This window comes from Macrobrachium nipponense, chromosome 13 (genome assembly GCF_015104395.2).
Source record: "Macrobrachium nipponense isolate FS-2020 chromosome 13, ASM1510439v2, whole genome shotgun sequence".
NCBI lineage: Eukaryota > Metazoa > Arthropoda > Malacostraca > Decapoda > Palaemonidae > Macrobrachium > Macrobrachium nipponense.
Window position 1 is genome coordinate 49778581 of NC_087206.1, and position 25743 is coordinate 49804323.

The window sequence follows — 25743 nt, forward strand, 5'->3', positions numbered from 1 at the left end:
TGAAAATTGGCATCGTATGATATCTGTACAAGCCACACCACGGCGATCTTAGAAAAGTAAACGCACTGTAGCCCAAGAGAAAGGGTGAGGTCTTGTAATAAAGGGTGAAAATTGGACTGTCGTATTTGTGGGAATAAAGGGTTTCGGGTTTCATTAAGCAATGAAATGTCAACGTCAATGTTACATAGAAAAAAGAGAGAGAGAGAGAGAGAGAGAGAGAGAGAGAGAGAGAGAGATATTGTTATATCTATAAACCATCCGCTGTCATCCTAGACCGGAGAAATTTTCTTACGAAGCTCTAAGCAAAAACTACTTGAGATTGTAAACTGAGACCAGTATTACCAAAAATCAATTAAGATCGGCCACGGGCTGAAATTCTGTCCTTCACGGCTCTTGTTGTGAGGAGACGCCTGAGAGGAGAGTTAGGTTTGTAGCGCTTTATATTATATTTTCTTGGTTAAATTGTTAATATCGCCAATTGAAAAGTAAAAGATATCCCTTCCTACAGAAACAAGACGAGGTCTCGACAGATACTCGTACCTGGGGGTTGATAGTGAGTCTTATGATACGTTTCCTTTAACTTTATGTTTGTTGGGAACGGTTTCATTTTTTTTATCTCTATGAAATTCAGAACACATGGTTTAGTCACCTATTATTGTCATTCAATATGAATAAAAATGGAAATTGTAAACATAAAGATAAAACCGACTAAATGGTTCTAAATTTATTCTAAACTACTGCATTTGACCGACTGTCATATCCCAGCTAGTGATCAGTCTCAGTATAATCATTATATCTGTAGAATTCTGTAAAAAAGTATCACATTACTATAGAAATTCTTAGTATGGACAGCTGGGAACACTCGCTTCTGGATATGTAATCATTTACTTTAATATTTTCATATTTTTTGAAATAAAAAACACGACCAGCTGTTCAGGTACAAAGGAAGATGGACAATGTGTGGCGCGTCGGTTACAAGTGACTCGTATGAAGCTTTCATCAGTCTCGAGTACTTTATATTGGAACTCTAAATATGGGGAATCTTCCAGTAAATACTGAACAATTGTGTTGGAAATTTAAATCAGTAATTCTGTGAGGGTGTTTGGAAGTGTTTTAACTGGTTAAGCAAACATTGGGAACATAAAGGTCATGGACGCTGATCTTGATAATGCTGATAAGATGAAGAAGGTTCATAAGAATTTGACTCGGCAGCTGAAACTGGATGTTTTACGGTGAAGTAATGAAGAGGAAAGCACCAATGGTATTGGGATGACACTACAATGTGACTGGTTTACTGTGCTGACCGTCCTTAGAACAATGGCTCCCAAACTTAACCATACCAAGGAGTCCGAGCCAAGAACCCCCAACCGATCAAAAGTTATCATTACCATACCGGTATACCAAGTACAACGTAGAACATTTCATATTTGCATATTCCTGCACAAAGTAATTATAAGAAAATATATAAAGTATTTTCAATATATTCTAATTGCTTTAAATTCAATACAAAGTAAAACTGGTGAAAAGAGCCCTAATTTTTTTCTAGGGTTGAAAAGATATAAACTTTTTCATTGTGTCGTTGACCCCCTAAGACCTTCTCGTGGATCCACAGGGGTCCGTGGACCCCAGTTTGGGAACCTCTGCTAGAAGGATGCTCACGCTGTTCTTGTGGCTAGACAAACTATTTTTTACACCTGAAAACGATGCATGGGATAGTCACAGAGGATGCGGAGAATCCCATGTTCATCTCTATCCACGAAATGAAGTGGAGAAAAACCAGTGTAGTCACTCAGGTGATAATGATGAAAATCTGTCTTTGTACACCAGTCTAAATAAATTAGATTAAATACAAAGGGGAATTCTGCTGCAAGATATGAATAATATATGAGCCTGAAACAGCCAAGCCAAGGCTTGTACCCCTTCTAACGACACTGGGGAAAGTTGCAATTGATGATGAAAATCTGGCATGATTTTCCCAGATATTTTAAAGCAATGGGAAAATCTAAGAAAAAGTTTGTTACCCCGGAATAGTAGACTGTAACAGTATTAAAGTCTGCTGAAAACCATGTTAACTTTGCATTTGCCTTCCAGTACAGAAATACCCTTGAAACTCATGCCCCCTTTCCTTTATCATTCAGAAAATCCAATGGCATTGAAGGAATTTATGGAGCAATTTCTTGTAATCTGGGAGTATAACTCTGAGGTGTGACTGATAATAGCGATCAATTGCGTTATGAAGCAAGTGATGTTAATATAAGTTGCTTTATAACTGAAATGTCATTGTTCTGTTGCATTTATAAAAAATCTACAATTCTGGTTAAAATTAGAAGCCCTAAAACTTATGATTTCATGCTAAGTATGAATGGTAAAGTATTCCAGAAAAACCCTTGTTACTACTTAAGAAAATTTTAAACTAACTTGACTCAGGTTTAAATATTAAGATGCAATGTATGTGATAGTTTAATGAAAAAAAAAACAGACTTGCAGTGTTAAAACTTAAATCCTGAATATCCCTTCAAAATGCAGCAGACCTACGTTCTCATAAAACAAATTTTCTCTTACAAAACAGACAATTTGTTTCACCATTTGCTAATTCATCTTTATTGAATAGTATCCATATATATAAAAAGCTTTTCCTTTTGTGAATTTGAATGTCAGGTTTACTTTCAAGTGCTGTGTGAAATCGATATAGGATTTTGGAATATGAATATTTACCCAGAATAAGACATTCACGGTCAAACTAAAACAGTAAAATATCAGAAAGCTAAAATTCATATGTAGAATAAAATTATCTCTGACCTCACTTGTTTTAAAGGAGTGTTTTATACATTCTACACTATTCCACGATTCATCTGCACATGATATGACAGGTCATATACATAATATTGCAAAGGTCATTTAAGGCTATTGTATTATGCAGTTACCAGTATAATATTCATACCTTGGTACTGAAGGTATATTACTATTGGTCACATTACTATAATATTCCCTCACATTATAACATAAATCCTCAAAGGAAACATAACATTGCAATTAGTATGCTTATATAATATACTATGTGTTATATAAAGAATTATACAGGTTATTCCTGAAAAAATGTGAATGGATTTCTTAAAAATAGCTTTGTTATGGGTAATTGCAATATTTCTATTAATATATGAGCATTCAAATGAAAATGTCGGTAAAATTTTTCTTTCAATTTTATATTGAAAAATAAAATGATCAAGTTACAAGACTCGCTGAAACATTCATGACTTAGTTCCTTGCTCTTACATTTATTTTTCTCTGGGCTTTGACCTTGCATAACTTTAATGATATCATTAACCTTTAAACTTATCCGTGAAATATGAGATTCACGACAGGGTAAGCTTTCAGCATGCCATTTATGTCACTGGCAGCTTCACGAGCAATATTTTTAACTTTTAGCCAATTTACCTTGAAGTGAGTTGAAGTCATCAAGTAGGAGATTTTCAACCACTCAAACTTTAACGATTGAATAAAGTAATTATAATTCTAAATAATTACTCTGACCTCGAACCAACGCACCGAGTCAAAGAAAAGATATTTTAAAGAGAGAGCGAAGGAAATAAAAACGAATATTTCAATGGGAAGGAAATAACTGCTGTCCTGGAAAACAACCCTATTACATTCCTCAGTAGGAGACTACTATGGGTTTCACAAGAGCGAAAGCTCGTTTTTGGGCAATATCTGTAACGAACGGTCGTATCAGTACGAGATTTTGCTTTAGTGTATTACACCCAGTGCCGTGATTTATAAGAGTATCATGAATCACTAATTGTAAAGAATAAAGACACTTGTCCTTGTACCAACAATATAAAAAAAGCTCCGCCTACCCTCTCCCTCCATCCCCTCCTCCTTCCTTCCCTCTCCTTTCTTCCCTCACCTGCCTTCCCCCTCCCATCTGTCTGTCTGTCTGTCTGTTGCCTGTCTGTCTCTCTCTCTGAAAGTCGCTTCAGTTTAAACTTATGATTTTTTTCTATATATTCTGTCTAATATTTTACATTGTTGCTTATATCTAATGATCCACTCGGTTGTTACCTGCCAGTTGACTGCTTTATTTATGAATTGATCCGCTCATCTCTCTCTCTCTCTCTCTCTCTCTCTCTCTCTCTCTCTCTCTGTGTGTGTGTGTGTGTGTGTGGTAGTGGTAATGTTAATGGTTATTAGAGTGAGAGATATCTGAGTGTATGGTGGTGGTTACCTTCTTCGCAATCCTCCATTTGCACTCAGGGCATCAGCCATATACTTGTATTACGAAGGTGAAGAAAAGATGGCCACCTCGAAACATAACTGCAGAAATGCGTTTTTCACTCACCTTTTCAACTTTTTTAGCCAAGAGAAAACCGCAAATTGCCTTCAGATTGATTTGAATAGGTAACTGGTTATAGTTACTCTGTGTCACAAATAAAAATTTAGTTTTTTTACTGGCAGTCATTAGAGTTAAAGCCTTGATTATACTGATGGCCATATTTATAAGTCATGAATCATGAATGTTTATTATATATATATATATATATATATATATATATATATATATATATATATATATATATATATATGTATATTTATATATATATTTATATATATATATATATATATATATATATATATATATATATAGATATATATATATATATATGTGCAGAAGCCAGGTACTATGTCGTACCTCTAAGTAAATGGGGATACAATCCACAATGAAGTAAATTCCACTTGTACTTTAAAATATATATTACTTGTATAGGATTAAAGCTTTCGACGCCATCAACTGTGGTCTTGTTCACGTAAAGTGAACAAGACCACAGTTGATGGTCGAAAGCTTTAATCCTATACAAGTAATATATATTTTAAACGTACAAGAGGAATTTACTTCATTGTGGATTGTATCCCCATATATATATGCATATGTTTATATATATATATATATATATTATACTATATATATATATATATATATATGTGTGTGTGTATATATATATATATATATATATATATATATACATATATATATATATATATATTATATATATATATATACACACACACACACACACATATATATATATATATATATATATATATATATATATATACACACACACACACACACACACATATATATATATATATATATATATATATATATATATATATATATATATATATATATATAATATCCTTTACTTCATACAGGCCATACCGCCGTGTTGCAGCGGTCTTGAGGATGAAAGTGGGGACGGTGCATTCGAGTGTGTCTGGCAGGACCAAGCCATGGCCTGTCACACACGACCACCAACACCTCCAGCACAAGCCCGTCTTCGACAGTTTTCTGCTGTAGATGCCATATGCCTGCACATTCACACAAAGTTTGCTGGCAAGCAGGCTTTTACTCTTGCATCCCTGACAAAGAACCTGAAGGAAGCCAGCATCATCCGTGGAAATACCTCAAAGATTTCGTTGCCGCCACAAAATGGGAATCGAGTATAAGGCAACACAGCATAAGATGTATGTCAGAAAGGAGTTGATTGACATTGTGTGCCACAGGATACGCACCCTGCAGAACCTTCGAATACACCAGAAAACTCATTTTGAAGTGTTTACTGGTCAGAAACCAAATATAAGTAATATGCATATCTTTGGTACAGTATGTTATGCCTATGTGCAGAATAAAATGAAACTAGATGTCAGAAGTAAGAAAGGAATTTTTGTTGGCCATGATAAGAGTAGTCCATCTTATTTTGTTTATTTTCCTGAATATGATAAAATTCAAAAAGTGAAAATGTGTAAGATTTACCAGTAATATTGAAGAAGTAAGCCATGGAAATGTAATTTTGAGAGATACACCTGAGCCTGTACTACTCAATGAAAATCATGAAAACAACAGGGATAATGATAATGAAGATGCTAATGATCAAAATCATTTACCTACTTTTGTAGAGGAGAGTGTTGATGAAATAGCAGAAACAAATTCTGGTAGGTATCCAAGTAGAAAACACAGTAAACCTAGGTCTCTAAATGATTTTATAGTTGGTGATAACATTGATGATGTTATAGATTACACAGTTGATTATTGTTGTACATTAACTGATGTACCTAAGACTCACCAAGAAGCTGTAACCTCCAAAAATTTTCGTCTTTCGCAAAAAGCAATGGAAGATGAGATGACTGCTCTAAGGGAGAATGCTACTTTTGAATTAGTTCCCTTACCAGAAGGTAGGAAGCCAGTGAGGGGTCGCTGGGTTTTTAGTGTTAAACTTGATTCAGATGGTAATGAGAAGTGTAAGGCTCGTTTTGTTGCAAAGGCTATTCGCAGTTACCTGATATTGATTATCATGAGACCTTCTCTCCCACACCACGCATCACATCTATCGACACTAATGCAGTTAGCTGTCCAATATAATTTATATGATCACCAAATGGATATTAAAACTGCATTTTTGAATGTACCAATTGATTGTGAACTGTATGTAGAACAACCAGGAGGTTTTGTGGTTAATGGTAAAAATAATGAAAAATGAGTAGGAAAGTTGAAAAAGTCATTATATGGCTTAAAACAGTGGTCGAAATTGGTATAGTTTGCTGTATTCCAATCTGACTGAAAAGAATTTTTTTCAGTAATTTGCTGATCCTTGTGTATATACAAGACATAGTGGAGATGAAATTACTGTTATCATTATTTGGGTTGATGATATTATAACTGCTTCAGATTCTGTGTCTACTCTTGTTGATATAAATGCTTGAATCATAGATTTCAAGTGAAGGAGTTAGGAGAAATTTCATGTTTTCTATGTATGTAGTTTATATGTGATGGTGATCCAATTAAAATGAATCAGTCAAAGTATGTAGAAAATATGTTATCAAAATTTAAGATGCAAGATTGTAAGCCAAGGTCAACCCCATGTGAAGTTGATATAAATATATTTGCTGATGAAGATGTTGAACTAGCTGATGCTGGATTGTATAGAGAAATAGTTGGCAGTTTAATCTATATTATGACAGCAACTAGGCCTGATCTCAGTTTTATAGTAAATAAGTTGTCATAGTACATAGCAAAACCTACTCTTACTCATTTAACCATGGCAAAGCATGTATTTTAGATACCTGAAGGGTATCATCGATTAATGTTTGACTTTTAAGTAGTCAAATGATTTATGGTTAATTGGCTCTTGTGATGCTGATTAGGGTGATTCTGATGATCACCATAGCATAACAGGATAAGGTTTTGGACTGTCCGAAAATAGTTGGTATGTTAGAAGAGTAAAAAGCAACAGGCTGTTGCCCTGTCTACATGTGAAGCTAAATATATGGCATTGGCAGAGGCAGTACAGGAAGCTAAATTTTTTTTAACATTGTTGAAGAATATGAGGGGATGTGATTTGTTCAGCCAATTTACTCTTTATTGTGGCAATCAGGGTGCTCTTGCACTTGCTAGCAACCCTGTACGGCATCAGAGGTTCAAATACATTGATATATAATATAATTTTATTATATCTGAAGTACAGAATGGTATTGTAAAACTTGAGTATGTTCCATCAGAACAGAACATGTCTGATGTGTTTACAAAGCCAGAGGCTAGAATTAAGCTCAGAGCTTTTTCCAGTGCTTTAATGGGTATGTAGTTATGATTTTCAGTATGGCATGCAGTGCCGTGATGTTTTACTATGTTTATTTTTTAAGGCTTTTGAAGTTATATGATACTGAGTGTTTGTTAAGTCAGTGCTTCATGCTGTTTGTACTGAATATGTTGCCAGTCTATTCTTTTTCAAAATAAGTTTTAAGTGGGGGTGTTAGAGGGTAAAACGTATATGTGAATATGAATTGTTGAAGTTCCCCCACTTGTTTACGTTTTCTGTATCCGAGGGAAGTTTGTTTTTGTTAAATAAACGACGAGACTTCATAGAAGCAAGTCATCCTCCCGCCTAGACATTAAGCAGAGTTGTGCATCTTATTCATGCCTTTTTTCCTCCATATTTAAACTATAATTACCACCATCATGACCACTGCAACAAAACCCAGAGCTCTGTTGCGTGATATTCTTCAGTAGGAGAACCTTTTAAGAATGTAGTTATTACCTGTCAGACCGTTGGCTAGAAGCGAGGAAGTATACATCTGTTAACATTCATTGATAGACTAACCCTATCCAGAGGCAATTCCCATAAGAAGTTGTAATGCAAAGATGATAGTTAAACGCTTATTGGATTATTTTCTAAGTTTGGTCTGCCTCGTATTATACAGTGATAGTGGTAGGTAGTAATTTTGTCTCCAAATATTTCAGGGATAGAGTGAAAGAGTTAGGTATTACATAGACTCGTAACTTCCACCCATTATCACCCCAAATCACAAGGCATTGTAGTGGTTTCACCGAACGTTAAAGAGTTATTTACAAAAATTGTGTAATAACTTTGAACATGACTGGAAAGAAAAGCTACCTTTATTTTGATAGCTTTACAGTTGGCCCCCAATGACACTACAGGATTTAGCCATTTTGAGCTGGTTATCAGTCACACTGCTAAAGGTCTTTTGGATATGTTAAAATGTAATTTAATGCTTAAAGAAGGTAGAGAGGACTACATAACTAATCTAGAGTATTACAAAAACAATTTAAGAGATGCTTGGCAACTACTAAAGGCGAACGAGAGTGAAAGTCAAGGGGAAACTAAAAGGAAACATGATCTTAGAGCGAAAAAGAGAAGTTTCTGTGTGGTAAATAAAGTTTTCGTATTAGTTCAGAAAGAAGGTCCCTCATTATCTTAAAGTTCAAAGGTCCTTTTTCAATTTTAGAAAAGAAGGAAAATTTAAATTATTCAATTGTTATGGTTAAGCGTAGAGCTAAGTGGCTCCATATAAACTTGCTCAAGAAATATAATGAACGCCCCGTGCCTGTAGTAACGGTGTCACAGAAAGAAATTAGTTTTAAGAAAAACTCCGAGGTGCTTAAGAATTTTGAAGTTTTTAATCAGATTTTAGAAAAGGAAAAATTGAGGGAAATATATAATATTTTGATAAATTATTCTGAAACTATTAGTGACAAACTAGGTCTAACCAATATTTTAGAACATGATATTGAGTTGCAGGACACAAAACCCATTAGGCAGAGTCCATATTGTCTGAGTCCAGAAAAAGCAATATCTATGAGGAAGGAAATCAGTTACATGCTAGATAATGATTTGATAGTACCTAGCTAGAGTGAATGAAGTTCCCTGGTAGTTCTGGTGAAAAAGGAGGATGGATCAGATAGATTGCGCATTGATTTCTGAAAGGTAAACAGTGTAACTAAGCAAAGTAATTTTCCCTTACCCAGGATTGATGATTGCTTAGATAGAATCGGAAATTCTAAATTCATTTCAAAGCTTGATTTGGCTAAAGGTTTTGGCAAGTACCTTTAAGTGAACGAGCCCAGAAAATATCCACCTTTATAACGACATTCGGTAGTTGTTCCCCTGTTGTTTGATTCTTGTTGTTTCTCTTTAACACAAATAAAATCAGTTGATTTCCTTCTTTTTTCTTTGGGGGAACGTGTCATGGTAATCGTTTTATGGCGAAGAAACATATAATAAAGGAAAGGAAAATGTATCTTTTCCGAGTAGGTTTGCAGCAAGGAGGTATTCCACACCTGTTTGGTGGCATCTGTTCTCATGATTGTTCGAGAATACTCTGTTGTTTTGTGGAACCCCGGCACTTGGGATGGATATGTTTGTTGGTTAGCTACGCCCTTTCAACCCTGCCCCAAGATCGAAGTAATATATACAGGACTCTGAGGAAGTAGAGAGGATCAAATCATCAGAGAAGAGAAGAGAAATCATCAGAGATAAAAGAAGAAGGAAGAGACAAAGGATAAGAGAAGAAGAGGATGCATGAGAGAGACTGGAAACGGAAATTAGAAAGTGAAGTCCTAGTTCATAGTCAGAGAGAAAGAAGTCCCAATGCTGAGTAAACCCTTAGGTAACTGGTTGGAATTAATGACTGTTGCTTTCTGAGTTCAAGAGATCACAGACAAATCTCATCAAGTAAGCTTGATCTTAACCCACATTCCAACTCAATATTTTGATGATATTGTTGCCTTGATTGCTCCTGTGTCAGTGTTACCCCTCTACCTGGGCGAAGTGAAAACCAACCTGAAGCTACTGTACAAGCCTAAGAAGACAATTGTCAAACATTTGGCTGAATTCCAAGACCAGAATAAATTGAAAGAAGAAACGTATAATTTATTCTTCAAGGATTTGAATAAGTTAACTGAACTTTGTGACTTTGGAAACAGGGAAGAAATTCTTAAATACAAACTGTTCCTTGCTGCTCGTAGTGAACCATATTTCACCGCTAAGTTATTGGATTTTGATTACCACACTATTACGGTAAGGGATTTATTGGCCACCTTATCCAATCTAGAGGCAGCATATCGGGAGCAGGAGGTTCAAAGTGTTAATAGGCTAAGAAGAGAAAAATGTAAGGTCTGTGGCAGGATGAACCATTTGGAACGGGACTGTTGTCTGAGAAATGCCACTTGTTACGAGTGTGGCAAGCCTGGCCATGTTGCATCAGTTTGCAAACGCAAGGTGAAGAGCAATTCCTATGACAGGGCGTCCAGTGGCCAAGCATCCAGTGGCCAACAAAGAAACCCCACTAGAAGACTCATAAAGTTATAATCCAAGAAGAGGAATCCAATGATGAAGAGTCACTTGATTTGAATTGTATAGTAAACAAGAGGTCTGTTCAACCTTATGTTGTTAATTGTCAATTGAATCATAAGCCATTTTTATTTGAAACTGACACCAGTTCAGCTATTTCCACATTAAAGTATGATTTCAAGAAGTTAGATTGTACATTACTGAACTGTAGAACTAAATTGCAGGGTTATAACCAAGTGCCAATTAAAGTATTTGGGAAGGTCAAAGTTTCAAATTTTCAATACAAACAGCAAAATTATTCAGACATTGAATTCATAATTGTTGGGTCAGATTTCCCAAATAGCTTGATTGGTAGGAATTTAATAGATAAATGCTTTATAATTAATGTCCATCAGTTAAATGTAAAAGATTTTGTGGAAAACTATAATGAAGATAGTTTGAAACCTATCAAGAACTGTCAAGCCCGATTGTACCCTAAAGTTGGTCATGTTCCTGTTTTTCAGAAGGCCTGCACAGTGCAACTGACATTACGCAGTGTGGTTGAGAGTGTGCTGCAAAAGCTTGAAAAAAATAAGATTATAGAAAAAGTAGAATTCTCAGATTATGCCTCACCAATTGTTACTGTCAGGAAGCAGAAAGGATCCTTTAGGGTTTGTGGGGATTTTCATAAAATAAATGAAATTCATGAATTTAAATTCCCATTACCTAATATGTCAGAGTTAATTTCCAATGTGTCTAGATATAAGTATTATACCTGACTTGATTTCAAGAATGCTTATTTGCAAATGGAAGGTGCTTCAGAAGACCATAAATATTTGGTAATTAGCGTACATTTGGGTCTATATAGATATCTACGGTTACCATTTGGTATCCATTCTGCTCCTGCAATATTTCAGAGGTTCATTTCCCAGTTGTTAGCTTCTTATGATTTTCTCCATCCATATCTGGAGGTTATTGTTATAGATGGAGACTCACCAGCTGAACATGGTAAATGTGTAAGAGATGTTCTCCGGACTTTGCGTAATGCCAACATTCAACTGAATGTGCAGAAGTCTGTATTCAGGGTAATGTCTGTTAAGTACTAAGGTTTTAAGCTCTCTAGAGAGGGATATAAGCCAGTTAAAGACAAGGTTAAAGCAATAGTTGATGGTCCAATTCCTCACACTGTCACTCAGCTCAAGTCATTTCTAGGTCTTATTTCATTTTATCATTCATTCATTAAGAATTTTGCTACTATTGCCTCACCTCTGTATGACCTGACTAATAAGGGTATTGATTTTACATGGTCTTAAGCAGCTAATAATGCATTTACCACCTTAAAACAGTTGTAGCTTCTCATGTGTCACTTAATAAATTGGATACACTTGCTAAATCAGTAGTGGAGGTGGATGCGTCACCAGTTGGTGTGGGTGCTGTCATCCTTCAGCAACATGTAGACAACTCTGCGTTAACTATATCATTTGCAAGTAGGAAGTTGACACACACTGAAATGAATTACGCTCAAATCTATAGAGAAGGGTTGGCTATTGTTTTTGCTCTAAATAAGTTTGCGAAATATTTGATGGGGAGACATTCTGTGTTGAGGACTGACCATTGTCCCCTAATTCATATTTTTAAGCCTAGTAAACCCATAACTAAAATTGCAAATGCCAGATTGATAAGATGGTCTGTCCTTCTGTTGTCTTTTGATTAAACAATTGAATATATCCCTGGTAATAAGAATACTACAGCAGATTGCTTATCAAGATTACCTATTGAAGATAGCACTGTTAAATTTCAGGTACCAAATGAAATTGTTAAACTCATTAGTATGGTGAATGAATTTGATGAACTTTCTGTCGAAGTACTTAAGAAAGCAACACTCAAAGATTCTATTTTATCTCAAGTGAAGGACTTTGTAATATTTGGGTTTCCCAGGAAATTAACAGATATTAATCCACATGTGGAACTGTATATGAAAATACAGCAGGAACTGTCGGTACACAATGAATTGTTGTTATATCATAATAGACTGCTATGAGATTCAGGGCCTCTAACACGGTTTTTTGGACTTTGCTCCTTATCAAAGCATCGGATGTAGCTGAAAGTTGACATATGTATATTTTACAACCACACACAAATTTTGTCAGGATTATCAATAACCTAAACCCGATAGTTTTAATTTTTATAGAGTAAAAATTATCCAGCCGACGTCATGGCCAATGATCACGAGCTAAGAGTTGAAAAACATTCATTTCATAAGCAAGGTAAACAACGTTTGACGAAATGTTGCCCCGCCCATCCACCAAACAGAAACTCATTCACCTTTTTCCATCGGCTCTGAAGCCGATAGCAGTCAAGAATGTCCAACAGGATTTAGAATTGTCCCCGTGGTTGCAAAACAGCATTTGTCTTACGACTTGCAACTTTATACAGTCAAGAGAAAGCCCGTGGCCATGACAAAGACTTTATGAATAGCGGAACGATACACAGATGTGGGTGGGGTATCTGTGCTAGCGTAGTAATACTACTGTAGCAGTAGTGGCGCAACAGTACTAGTAATAACAGTAATATACATGAATTAAACATTTAGGCCAACTCCTGGGATCCTTGAGGATCATTTATCACTTCTTACAACTACTCGAGAAATTAGTTTTTATAGCCATAACTTAAATTTTCTAATCCAACAATGCCCATGATAGCCTTCAGTGCTATCCTGAATTATAACGAGGCCAAAGAGGGTGGAGCCTCATGAAGTCATCATTCTGACGATAATTATTGGTGAAGGTTTAAAGCCAAAATACGGTACCGGCTATTTTTTTTTTCAGTAAATAGGTAGATAGCCAATACATAAAGATTGCTTAACATTGGATATAGCAGTTATCAAATCAAGCTTGTCTACTATGTTTTTGAAAATTACCAAGCATTCCCTACATCTTGTCAATCTGATTGTGACCTATAAAGTAGACTGTAATTTCTTAGGAAACTTATTTTGGGAGTTAGACTAATAATCGAAGTAATTTTGCATTTATTAACATATTTTGTTGGTTTGTTCATTATGACAATTATCAGTGTAGAGCTTTCACAGTTCATAAAGGTGTACTGCTTTGCTATTGAAAAAGTATGTCATTGTTGCCAGAGGTCTAGCCTTTGTTACGTATAGCCAATCATCCATCGAGAAAGAGGGAAGAAATGCTGTCATAAGTTATGTAACGAGTGCGTTCGAAACCTTTTCACTTTTACATTATAAGTACCAAATTTATTCAACCTACGTAATGCAGAGTACAGTCAAAATTTATGTGCAGATATAATGTGTATTCTGAATAAGCGTTATATTTATGAAACGCATAGATAAAAAGTTATTGCAAAAAAACCGTGTTACAGAGGCCCTGAATCTCATAGTAGTTATTCCAGAAGTGTATCGAGCTGCTGTTATGAAGCAACTCCTAATAGTCATCCGGGTACTAGAGCTATGAGGTCACTTGCGCGAACTGTGGTGTTTTGGCCTCATATTGACATGGACCTTGATCAAGTCACTAAATCATGTGCTGATTGCTTCGCTAATAATATTCCTAAAGGTGTTAAATTTTCTCATTATTGTTGACTCCAAATCCAAGTTTCTGGATGCCCATGCTTCCAAGCACTTAACTTCATCTAAAACTGTACAGTTATTACAGAAAACCTTTTGTAGATTTGGTCTACCTGAAGATCTCGTATCAGACAATGGGCCCTACTTTATCTCAAAAGATTTCAAATTGTTCATGAATTCTAATAAAATCTGTCACACACTAAGTGCCCCTTAGTACCCTCATTCAAATGGCCTAGCCGAGCGAGCTGTCCAGGTTTTCAAAAGATTATTTATCCAATTCTCACCAGGTGATATTAGTTTAAGATTAAGTAGACTGTTGTATCATCATAGATGTACGATACATTCTAGTACTGGACGCTCACCAGCAGAATTGTTGTTTGGCAGGGCATTTAGAACTGCACTTGATCACTTGAGGCCTCCCCTACCTAGGCTAGATAAGGCTAAAAACTTTGATTTCAAGTCCAAATTTCTGGTGGGTGATGCGATTTTCTTTTAAAAATTTTGGTGTCAGAGCAAGGTGGCTGCCTGGTAGTGTGGCTGAAGTAATCAATGCTAGAAATTTCAAGGTAAAATTAGACAGTTCTGACAATGTGATTTGCAAGAGGCATATCTCACAAATGTTTCATAAACAGATTCCTCCCACCCCAACTGCCCCCAACCCCACCCCCCACCAGCAGATAGTACTGGTGCCAATAATGATGATAAGAATGCGCCTGTCTCAAGTCTTACCACCACCTGCAGTTTCTAGCAATGTGCCTACTGACCTAAATGTTTCCCCTCAGAATATCCCAATAACTCCTATTAAGGACATCAACAATGCTGGTGAGTGTTGTCATATTGAGATTGTCACGTCACCATCCAGTCCAAGTGCTCTTGATTTATGTACTCCTTGCATTCCTAAAAATACACCACAAAAGGTAACCAGGTCGGGCCACAAGTCTAGGCCCCCATTACGATTGGATTATAACTCCATATTGAGGAAGGGTAAAATTTTTCTTTTCTCTCTCACTTGATAGTCCAGTGTTATTGTTCCCATATTCTGTTATGATGACTACATAATATGTTTTTTTTTCGTCATCTTTGTTGGAAGGGGAAATGTTACAACCCTGATATAGAGATACATTACTACTTTTCTACTTTGTAATGCTGGCGGGAACCGATCAAAAAGAGGGAAGCATGTAAACAAGATCCAAAAAGGGCAGCCAGGATCAGGATAGTAACACTATACCTAAATAATAAGTTATACCACCTGTAACGGAACGAAGGAACAATAAAGCTGTGAGTACTTTACATGAAGTGTGTGTATTTAATCCACCTTAAGCCCACAGTTTGGCAGTCATGTCCATCCCAAAAACAGAGTAATACAAGACCATAGAATTTTGGTAGTCCCAATAAGAAAGATCATCGAGTGGGTTACTCAAAGGGATCTAGTGATTGTCAAAATTTTTGGGAGGCCAATCAACAAAAGGGAAAAGGGTGAATTGCATGTGCAATATGGGGCTCGTGGGGAATGCCTCAAAGCTATTGACAGTATGAAGGACAGTAGGTGTATATGAGTTCTCAATTTTTATAGATACAGGGCATTCAGTTAATTTAAAGGACTACTATCTACATTAGTGCATGTTTACCCAGTGTCCTCTGAAACCTTCGATTGAGATGATGAGTAATGTTCAAGCTCATAAATTGAATATTTTGGGTTGGGTTCCTCAAATTTTTGTTTCTCCCTGGGAACATACAGCTGTTGGCTATATAACACTTGAGGTACCTGGTGTTTTTTATTGCATATGTGGGTATACATGAAATGGAGTTGAATATTAACATAGGTGACACTAATATTAACGAGGTGATACTGATACTAATATGGGGGTTAATGATGGCCATAAGGAGGGTACTTATAGAAATATGGGTGATATTCATGAGAATGGGAAACATGAAGTGAATAGCTGGTTACAAAGGGATTTTGAGTATAAAGGCCAGGAGAACAACACATATAAAGGGGTTCTGCTAGAGGATATTTCTTTAGACCAGTTAATATGCCTCTGGTGAAAGTTCGGGTGAAAGGGGTGAAAATCTCCAAACAGCTATGTATAACAGAGATAGTGTAAAAGCTAAAAGTTATTTGGGTATTAGTCTGGTATTTGTGAACAGGATATCTAAAACAGGTGGAACTATTGAACTGTCATGACAGTTAGGAAGTATCAGAAGAATACTTAATTTATAAACCTCCCACATTAGAGAGATGATAGTGAGGACTTGGCACATTGGTGCCATTGCTTTCAGTTTACCAAGAGTAAGATTTGGACCAAACTCCAAGCTTTGATAAGAAGATTGAACCTATGTCTGATGAGGCATTGATTTTTTTCTCAGGTCCGCAAACACATGTCAAAATGCCCCATAGTTTATAACATATTTCCTTTTTAAGTACGCTATCAACTGTGAGGCATTTCGAAATGTGCTTGTGGACCTGAGAAAAAAATCAATGCCTCATCTGACATATGTTCAATCTCCTTATCAAAGCTATTTGCTATACCATGACGTTAGGGACGTCATGCAAAAGCCAGGGAAAATTCAACAACTGGTGGAAATTTTCAAGGGAGATAGGGTTATGATATACCCATTAGGAATTTTTCAAGTTTTCTACCTAAACATCCGCTGTCTCGAAAAGCCGAGAACTTTACTCAATTATTGCCCCTGGCGATTTCATAAAAAGCCCTCAAATAACGGACCATATTTCTGGACTCCTCAGCACCATGGCCTGTCATGAAAAATGTTTGGGGTTTGGTCCAAATCTTACACTCGGTGAACTGAAAGTAACGGCAGCAATGTACCAAGTACCCACTATCATCATTCTAATCTCGGAGGTTTATAAATTAAGTATTCTTCTGATACTTCCTAACTGTGTCATTACAGTTCAATAATTCCACCCAAGTGACACCTAAATCACCCCAAATGTGATTTAGGTCATCCTTCCTCTCGATTATGTGCCAAAGTGGATAATAATAAGGGATCTACGGGTCCAACGCAACAGCTGCATTGCTTTACTTACAATGGGCAGGGGCATACTAAGAAGTTCTGCCAAGTGAGATATTGGGGGGAGTGTAAATCTAAGAACATGTTTGGTGGTCCTTTATGGAGAAATACAAGACCTACACCATAGAATTTTGGTATTCCCAAAAAAGAAAGCTACCCAAGGGGGCTACCCAAAGGGATCTAGAGATTGGCCAAATTTTTGGAAGACTGCCCAACAAAAGGGAAAAGGGTGAATTGCACATACCACAAGGGGATTGTGGGGGATATGTCAAAGCTAAAACTGATAGTAAGAGTGACAGTAGGTGGATTTGGGATATCAATTTTCATAGATACTGGGGCTTTTGTTAATTTAATGGGCTATTATCTATATATGTCCATGTTTCCCCCGTGTCCTCTGAAACCTTCGGTGGAGACAGTGTGCAATGTTGTAGCTCATAAATTGAATATTTTGGGTCCCAAAAAGGTTTATTTCTCCCTGGAAGATCCGGTGATAGAGGAACCATTTTTAGTCATGAAAGGGGTTACCTTGGGCAACAGACTTTTGTTGAGGCATTCTGCATGTAGAAGAAACAGTGTATTTGTTCATACAGCTGTTGTGGGTATAACAGTTTGATACCTGGTATTTTTATTCCATATGTGGCATACATGGAACAGAAGTGAATACTAATGTAGGTGATACTAATATCAACATGGGTGATAATGACACAAATATGGGGGTTACTAATAGCCATATGGAGGCTACTTATGCAAAAAAGGGTGATATTCACGATAATGAGGAACATGAGGTGAATAACCAGTTACAAAGGGATTTTGAGTATAAAGGCCAGAACAATATATGTATATATATATATATATATATATATATATATATATATATATATATATATATATATATATATATATAGATAGATAGAATATATATATCTATATATATATATATATATATATATATATATATAGATATAGATATATATCATCTATAATCTATATATATATATATATATATATATATATATATATATATATATATATATATATATATATAGATAGATCTATATATCTATATCTATATATATATATATATATATATATATATATATATAGATATATATCTATCTATATATAATATATATATATATATATATATATATATATATATAAATGGGTTCTGCTAGGGATGTTTACTTTAGACTGACATATAGTGATCTTGTGAAAGAGTGTTTACATAATAAGTGTTTACATAATAATAATATGGAATGTTAGTCCATATATATAAAAGATTGCTTGCAGGAATGTGATCAGACTAGAGACGCTAAAGATGACGTATACAATAAGTATGTAGGCTAAGATAACATGCCGTCACCTGTAGTCATTCAATTGTTTATAAACATTAGTCCAAGCTCCCTGCTTGAGACAACTACCCCGACCTATAATTCAAACGGCCTACGTGATCTGTAGCGTGTCTCTTTTGATGATGTGTTCGTATGAAAACTATGTCATTTGTATGTATGTCATATGTTTCGAACTACTGTCTGTTCCTTCATAACTTGTAACAGAGATGGTAGACAAGCAGAACAGAGTTAGCTATCGTCATTAGAAGACCTGTACCTCTTTACCTAAGCTTTATCATGTAGAGGAATAGGATTAGCCATCATCATTGGCAGAAGCGATCAAGCTATCGTTGTTAAAAGACTTGTACAATCATATCTGATCTTCAGCATGTAAAACTTCAGAAGAATATATCTATTTTTATACTTCGTGTTTTCTACAAGAACCTCCTCACCGAACCAACATGAGTTTAACACATCGTCGTAATAACCAACAAGATAATACCGACTTCGTAAGTGATCTACAAACCCCCAGACACTCCATTGAAGATGAATGCAATACCAACCGACTTAGCGTAAGATTATCGCTAGTCTAACATTACCTATCATAGGGCGCCTTATCATACAAGGCACAAGCCCTATATTGGTGGCCAGCGTACCAGAAGAAAATCCTACAACGTCCTACGGAAGAAAAAACCAGAATAATAAATCATGTATCATAAGAAGTCACGACGACGGAAGCAGCAGATTCTTCAAGCAACCTAGTATCATCGTTAGTGAGCGACTTCAGAAAACAATAAGAACTTTTCAATGACGACGAAAGCAACAGATTCTTCAAGCAACTTAGTATCATCGTTAGTGAATAACTTCAAGAAACAAACCGAATGCGTCTGCAGCATCGGATCTTTCAAGGGCTCGAATCATCGAAACAACGCGCACGGGAAACTGAAGCCAAACCAGGTCATCCGCTAAATAGAGAAGGAGGACCAAGGCCGTGTGTCTTATCGGAAACACCGTGACTTCCCACAAAAGCAAGCTAAGTACAATTTAATTATTCATTTGGAGTAACTTTGAGTGTTTCCTTTGCAGGTCGAATTTCGTTATTCCTGTGGCTGAAGTTACGAGACATTCTTAATCTTACTTTTTTTTTTTTTTTTTACAGAAATTATCTACATCATTGAGATTTCGCTACGGCGAGTTTTTTTATCTTTGAGTGTCTGTTTCCAGAAGTTCTACTGAAATATCATAATCATATACTATGTTAATTTTATCATTTTGGGTGATTATTAATCTTACGCTAAACAAATCATATTAAACAGTGAATATGCGTTTACGCAGTGGACGTCTGTATTTATACAGATGCATGGATAGGGTCGTTAAGCACCGTAGTGATTAGAAAACACACAAAAAAACAAGTGGAACACCCGTACAAATCTATATAAATTAGAGGTAACACTATTTCGGGTCATGACAATAAATGCTCCTTTGCAAGTCCCGATCGCAGTTTTAGCCTTGAGTTTTTTTAGTTATATAAAATATCGAACCTCAATGACTCAACACTTAACTTTAAAAATATGGCTGGATTGCAAGGAATAACATGTCTGTAAAAAAACTTTCATTATGGCTTAAATGCGCTGACCAGGATCCCTCACTATTTCAAATTTTAGCAAAGAATGAAGTACAAACAGTTAATATTTGAATGCAGTAGTGATAACTTGTCTTATTAGTAATCGCTCAGTTCCTAATAGTTCGTCATGTAGGCTAAGATAACATTCCGTCACCTGTAGTCATTCAATTGTTTATAAACATTAGTCCAAGCTCCCTGCTTGAGACAACTACCCCGACCTATAATTCAAACGGCCTACGTGATCTGTAGCGTGTCTCATTTGATTGTGTGTTCGTATGAAACTATGTCATTTGTATGTATGTTCATATGTTCGAACTACTGTCTGTTCCTTCATAACTTGTAACAGAGATGGTAGACAAGCAGAACAGAGTTAGCTATCGTCATTAGAAGACCTGTACCTCTTTACCTAAGCTTTATCATGTAGAGGAATAGGATTAGCCATCATCATTGGCAGAAGCGATCAAGCTATCGTTATTAAAAGACTTGTACAATCATATCTGATCTTCAGCATGTAAAACTTCAGAAGAATATATCTATTTTTATACTTCGTGTTTTCTACAAGAACCTCCTCACCGAACCAACATGAGTTTAACACCGACTTCGTAAGTGATCTACAAACCCCCAGACACTCCATTGAAGATGGAAGTGCAATACCAACCGACTTAGCGTAAGATTATCGCTAGTCTAACATTACCTCATAGGGCGCCTTATCATACAAGGCACAAGCCCTAATATATATATATATATATATATATATATATATATATATATATATATATATATATATATAGATATCTATATATCTATCTATATATCTATATATATATATATATAGATATATATATATATAAGATATCTATATATCTATCTATATATCTATATATATATATATATGTATATATATATATATATATATATATATATATATATAGATATCTATATATCTATATATCTATATATATATATATATATATATATATATATATCATATATATATATATATATATATATATATATATATATATAAATGGGTTCTGCTAGGGATGTTACTTTAGACTGACATATAGTGACTCTCGTGAAAGTTTGGGTGGAAGAGGCAAAAATGCCCAAGCAGGTTTGTATGATTGAGGGTAGTGAAAAAGCTAAAAGGGTCTGTTAATACCGTTTCTGTAAACAGGGTATCAAAAGTAGTTTCACATGGGTAGAATTATTGAACTATACTGACACAGTTAGGAAGTATCAGAAGAATATATATGTTGTAGACCTCTGGGGACTGAGCGATGATAGTGGTTCAGTGGCTATTATAGATAAGCAAAATGAGTTTTCTGAAGCAGAGATGCAAATTAGGAGAAAGGTTCATGGGGATTATTTAGCTGATGCAGATAGATTATAAGGTACATATAAGGGATTGGATTGAGGTTCTGACCAAGTTTAGTGATATAGTTGGGCCGGAGCGGTGCTGTTCTTCATTATTAGGAGATGTGCACGAATGTAGTTTACAAATTTACTTGTCCAGAGGAGATGTGTCAATCTCACAGCCAAAACTACATCGGGCACACTACAACGACCCTTCGGAGACGTCTGCTGGCTCACAGAAATCAAGGGGCCATCCATCAACACTACATAGATGTTCACGACGGGAAGCCATCTCTACAAGAGCTCATAGAAGGCACCCAGGTCGTGCACAGAGAAGACAACTATGGTCGTCTCTTAATAACCGAAGCGGTGAGCATCGTTATTCAGAAGCCGACCTTGAACGTCCAACAAGAGTCGGACCATATACTCCCCTCCAGCAGGAGAAGGAATACACAAGTCAACAGGGACCAGACAACACGCCCCAGCCCACCGAGAATATTGCGCCCCTTATAAGACACGAGAGGGCCCAGCGAGAGCCAAGTAACATCCTTGCTCAGGTCCTTGAGACCCCGCCCAACACGAATCTGCAGCCGTTAACAAAAGTAAACATTTGGACATTTCACACATACACACACACACACACACACGCTCACTCACTCACTCAAATTTAAGTTATACACATTTATGTATAAACAGAAATTATCTGACTTGTACCTTTATGCATACTATAAAATAATTTTTTTTTTTATTCCTTTATTTAGATTTCTATATTCATTTTTATTCCTGTATGTAATTTTGTAATTTATCTAAAACCAACTTGTAACATTAAATCTTAAACATACATTTAAGGAAACACTAGCACATGGCATTGTATTTTGAATATTTATTTAACTTATACTTTCACTGTTATTGTCACAGTACATATGTCCTTATGCTCTTAGTATCCAAAACAACGCCCTTAAGCTGTAATCCTAGACTAACCAGTGCCCATACCTCAAGGTCATACTTCCACAACGATGAATAAAATAGGCCGAAAGGCCAAATTGTAAGTCAGTAGTCGCTTGATAATGCCATAAGGCGAAACAGCTGTCGCGACAAAATTCAATAAATGGAAGAAGGAAGTCTGCGTATTTTTCACCAGAAATTGGACGAACGAGAATCGGAAAAACCTCGTCGGTATGAAGATACCTGCAAGAAACTTATTGATGCCACTAAAGCAATTGCTTTAAACGAAAATTGCATAAGAGCAAAAACATGCCCTAAAAGATATATATATTATATATATATATATATATATATATATATATATTATATATATATATATATATATATATATATATATATATAGATGGGTTCTGCTAGAGGTTGCTGCTTTAGACTTAGATATAGTGACTCTTGTGAAAGTTTTGGTGAAAGAGGTGAAAATGCCCAAACAGGTGTGAATGATTGAGGGTAGTGAAATAGCTAAAAGAAGTTGTTAGTACGAAGTCTGTAAACAGGGTATCTAAATTAGGTTTCTCATAGGTGGAATTACTGAACTATAATGACACAGTTAGGAAGTATAAGAAGAATATTTATGATGTTGATCTCCGGGACTGGAGCGATGATAGTGGTTCAGTGGCTATTGTAGGTGAGCAAAATAAGTTTTATGAGGCAGAGATGCAAATTAAGGGAATGGTTTTTAGGGACCATTTAGCTAAAGGAGATTATAAGGAACATATAGGGGATTTAAGTGAGGTTCTGGCCGAGTTTGGCGATTTAGTTGTTTTGAAAGGGGATAAGTTACAGCTAAGTTGTTAGAGCAGAAGGTGAATCTTGAGGGTGGGACCAAACATATTTTTGTTCCTTCATATAGGATTACTTTTAATTAAGAGGTGAACAAGTGGGAAGAGGAAGATATCATTAGGACTAGTTTCTTTTGCTTAATTTTCCACTGTTAGTGGTGCCTAAGAAAGATGGTTCAGTCTAAGTCTGTGTGGAATTCTGTAAATTAAATGAGAAGACCATCCCTGATAGGTATCCGATGGTGTACCTGCCAGATCTTTTTATAGAGATTGGGGTAGGAATATCTATTCCTCAATAGACCTCATGCAAGGATTTTTTACGGTACTTTTCAGTGAAGATAGTCAGGAATTCACACAGGTAACTTTTGGTTTACCATGTATTCCTATGACTTTTATGCATTTAGTAAATATAGTGTTGCATGGGTTATTAGGGAGGCACTACGTGATTGTATATATGGGCGATATATTGGTTGCTGCAGACTCCATAGAGGAACATTTAAAAGTGCTGAAGGTAGTTCTTATGAGACTTAGGTTAGATGGTTTGAAAATTATGTTTGCCAAATGTGATTTTTTAAGGAAGCAGATTGCGTATCTAGGCCATGTCATCATTAAAGAGGGTGATAAAGTCAAAGCAATTTCAGATTTTCCTGTCCTGAAGACAAAGGTAAAGGTCAGGTGATTTTTAGGCATAGAAAGATTTTTCCGTAGGTTCGTGAAGGTTTTTTCTACTTTGTCAGCTCCTTTAACAGACGTTCCAAGGAATGATGTACAGTTTTCTTAGGGTGAGTTGCAAAAGTTAGCTATTCAGAAAGTTAGAAATACTTTAATGAATCCGCAGTCCTGAAATTTCCAAATTTCAGTTTGCTTTTCATATTAGTGACTAATGCCAGTCAGGATGGAATGGGTGTTTGACTTATGCACAAATCTGATGTAAATTGTGTCCAATCGCATTCCACAGTCAGAAATTCAAGACAAAGGGTAGTAATGAAAGGCTGACGGCCACCATAGATGAGGAAGTCTTTGCTGTGGTGTATAGCTTGGTTCATTTTAAGATGCTAATAATGGATAACAAAGTGGGTGTTCTTATGGATCATAATGCTCTGTTGGTTCTTTTCTATAAGCCGGATCTTTTTCTAAGAGAGGTCGGTGGCTTCTGACATTTAGGGATTTTGATGAAAAACTCAAGTACATAGAGGGCAGACATAATGTTGTAGCTGCCGCTCTTAGTAGAAGATTTTTTGATACGGAGGTGGGGTCAGGATTGTGTTGTTACTGGTGATTTTATAGAATGGGATACTAGTTTGGGAGAAAAGAGGCAATATGAAGATGAGGCATTAGCAGATGCAATGGCGTTCCTCAGAGCCAGAGGTGAATTAGTTAGGAAGGTTTATAAGTTGCCCTTTTCAGGTCTGGTGATAGGGGGTTATTAGTTAATAAGAAATTTAAATATAGGTTACATAGTAATGAGAATAGAAGGGATACGACATAGATCATGCTCGTGAAAGGCTTGATTTCAGTAGTTTTGGATATAGGTCATTACAAGTTTGGTAGCCCACATTTGGAAATTGAGAAGACGTATCATCTGATACGTAATGAATATGTCTGGAACAATATGCGGTCTTCCTTAGAGAATTTTATGAAGGGGTGTTCTGTTCATAATGCATGCAAACCAAGGGTGATCTTTTGTAAACTGGGTTCTTTTCCTATTCCCAGCACTTTTCAGAGGATACACATGTATATTTTTGAGAATTTCTGTGAGTCGTGGTATGGCAATGGGTATGTATTAGTGGTGGTAGATGAATTAACGAGGGTGGTAGAAAGTTTTCCACTAAAGCATAAAATGCCGGAATTGGCTATTGCCTTTTTCAATGAGTTTTTCTGTCATCATGTGGTGCCTGAGGTACATATTACAGATAATGGTAAGGAATTTGTGAATAAGATTTTATAGTGTCTGGCGGAAGTTATGGGGATACAGAAAGTAACGATCTTTCCGTATAGACCAGAAGCTAATGGGTTATGTGAATGAGCTAGTAGGAAAGTGTTCGAAGCCCTTAGAACACAATAGATGGCAATGACGGGAATAGAAATGGTTATATAGATACAGGTCGTCATAACATTAACACTATGGTTCGTGAGTCTATTCAGAACTCTCCGTTCGAGGCGCTGTTTGGTTGTTCAATGAAAGGGGCATTTGCTTTGGTGCCCGTATCTTCTCATGGGGAGGACACGGTTAGGTCATTGATCTCTATGGCGAAAGAGATACATGCCCGTCTCAGAAGTAATCTCGAGTCAAAGACACAAGAAATGATTGAGAAAAGCAATGGAGAATCAGATGTCAAAATTACAGAAGGGGATAACGTTGTTCTCGAAGGATAATGTTAGGAACGAATTGAACTATAAATTTGGG